The sequence below is a fragment of the Perkinsus marinus genome (assembly GCF_000006405.1).
Source record: "Perkinsus marinus ATCC 50983 genomic scaffold scf_1104296947810, whole genome shotgun sequence".
NCBI lineage: Eukaryota > Perkinsozoa > Perkinsida > Perkinsidae > Perkinsus > Perkinsus marinus.
This window is the reverse complement of record NW_003210458.1, coordinates 263,857-265,696: the sequence shown is the minus strand read 5'-3', so window position 1 is coordinate 265,696 and position 1,840 is coordinate 263,857. Positions and strand designations below refer to the sequence as shown.

Genomic DNA, 1,840 nt, shown 5'->3' with positions numbered 1-1,840 from the left:
GGGCGTGGGTTCGAATCCCACAGCTGTTAGAAATTTCTTTTCGTGTGATTTGATGAAGAACGCATTCCGCGGAAACGGTTCGAAACCGTTTTTGTGTCATGTCCTATAGTGTAACGCATCTTCTCCGCTATGATTTTTAAAGCACTCATCGACAGGTTGGCCGAGTGGTCCAAGGCGCTGGCTTAAGGCGCCAGCCCGAAAGGGCGTGGGTTCGAACTCCACAGCTGTCAGTCTATATACCTGACTGGTGTTATATTGAGAACCCAGACCTTTTCAGAAGCGAGGTAGTGCAAGATCAAACCTTCTGATCGATATTGCGCCATCGCACCTCGCAGAAACCGTTCAACCCATTTTTGTGTCCTCTGGTTTGGCAGAGCGATGCATCACCTCGGCTATGAATCGTGAAGCACTCATCGACAGTTTGGCCGAGTGGTCTAAGGCGCTGGCTTCAGGCGTCAGTCCGCAAGGGCGTGGGTTCGAATCCCACAGCTGTAAGAAATTTCTCTTCGTGTGATTTGATGAAGAACGCATTCCGCGGAAACGGTTCGAAACCGTTTTTGTGTCATGTCCTATAGTGTAACGCATCTTCTCCGCTATGATTTTTAAAGCATTCATCGACAGTTTGGCCGAGTGGTCTAAGGCGCTGGCTTAAGGCGCCAGTCCGAAAGGGCGTGGGTTCGAACCCCACAGCTGTCAGTCTATATACCTGACTGGTGTGGTATTAAAATCCGAGACCTTTTCAGAAGCGAGGTAGTGCAAGACCAAAACCTTCTGATCGATATTGCGCCATCGCAACTCGCAGAATCCGTTCAATCCATTTTTTGTGTCCTCTGGTTTGGCAGAGCGATGCATCACCTCGGCTATGAATCTTGAAGCACTCATCGACAGTTTGGCCGAGTGGTCTTAGGCGCTGGCTTCAGGCGTCAGTCCGCAAGGGCGTGGGTTCGAATCCCACAGCTGTTAGAAATTTCTTTTCGTGTGATTTGATGAAGAACGCATTCCGCGGAAACGGTTCGGAACCGTTTTTGTGTCATGTCCTATAGTGTAACGCATCACCTCGGCTATGAATCCTGAAGCACTCATCGACAGTTTGGCCGAGTGATCTAAGGCTCTGGCTTAAGGCGCCAGTCCGAAAGGGCGTGGGTTCGAATCCCACAGCTGTCAGTCAATATACCTGACTGGTCTTATATTGAGAACCCAGACCTTTTCAGAAGCGAGGTAGTGCAAGATCAAAACCTTCTGATCGATATGGCGCCATCGCACCTCGCAGAAACCGTTCAACCCATTTTTGTGTCCTCTGGTTTGGCAGAGCGATGCATCACCTCGGCTATGAATCTTGAAGCACTCATCGACAGTTTGGCCGAGTGGTCTAAGGCGCTGGCTTCAGGCGTCAGTCCGCAAGGGCGTGGGTTCGAATCCCACAGCTGTTAGAAATTTCTTTTCGTGTGATTTGGTGAAGAACGCATTCCGCGGAAACGGTTCGAAACCGTTTTTGTGTCATGTCCTATAGTGTAACGCATCTTCTCCGCTATGATTTTTAAAGCACTTATCGACAGGTTGGCCGAGTGGTCCAAGGCGCTGGCTTAAGGCGCCAGTCCGAAAGGGCGTGGGTTCGAACCTCACAGCTGTCAGTCTATATACCTGACTGGTGTTATATTGAGAACCCAGACCTTTTCAGAAGCGAGGTAGTGCAAGATCAAAACCTTCTGATCGATATTGCGCCATCGCACCTCGCAGAAACCGTTCACCCATTTTTGTGTCCTCTGGTTTGGCAGAGCGATGCATCACCTCGGCTATGAATCGTGAAGCACTCATCGACAGTTTGGCCGAGTGGTCTAAG

The 1,840-nt window shown here is 50.1% G+C and overlaps 7 non-coding genes across 7 annotated transcripts; all 7 read left to right on the top strand.

The window, feature by feature from the left end:
* The first annotated feature begins 150 nt into the window (after positions 1-150).
* Positions 151-230, top strand: Pmar_PMAR021441. The gene has a single exon. It is a non-coding gene; the product is annotated as a tRNA-Leu (tRNA).
* Positions 231-415: 185 nt separating this feature from the next.
* Pmar_PMAR021440 lies at positions 416-495 on the top strand. Its single transcript has one exon. It is a non-coding gene; the product is annotated as a tRNA-Leu (tRNA).
* A 121-nt stretch (positions 496-616) lies between these two features.
* Pmar_PMAR021439 lies at positions 617-696 on the top strand. The gene has a single exon. It is a non-coding gene; the product is annotated as a tRNA-Leu (tRNA).
* A 187-nt stretch (positions 697-883) lies between these two features.
* Positions 884-963, top strand: Pmar_PMAR021438. The gene has a single exon. It is a non-coding gene; the product is annotated as a tRNA-Leu (tRNA).
* Positions 964-1,084: 121 nt separating this feature from the next.
* Pmar_PMAR021437 lies at positions 1,085-1,164 on the top strand. The gene has a single exon. It is a non-coding gene; the product is annotated as a tRNA-Leu (tRNA).
* Positions 1,165-1,350: 186 nt separating this feature from the next.
* Pmar_PMAR021436 lies at positions 1,351-1,430 on the top strand. The gene has a single exon. It is a non-coding gene; the product is annotated as a tRNA-Leu (tRNA).
* A 121-nt stretch (positions 1,431-1,551) lies between these two features.
* Positions 1,552-1,631, top strand: Pmar_PMAR021435. Its single transcript has one exon. It is a non-coding gene; the product is annotated as a tRNA-Leu (tRNA).
* Positions 1,632-1,840: the final 209 nt, after the last annotated feature.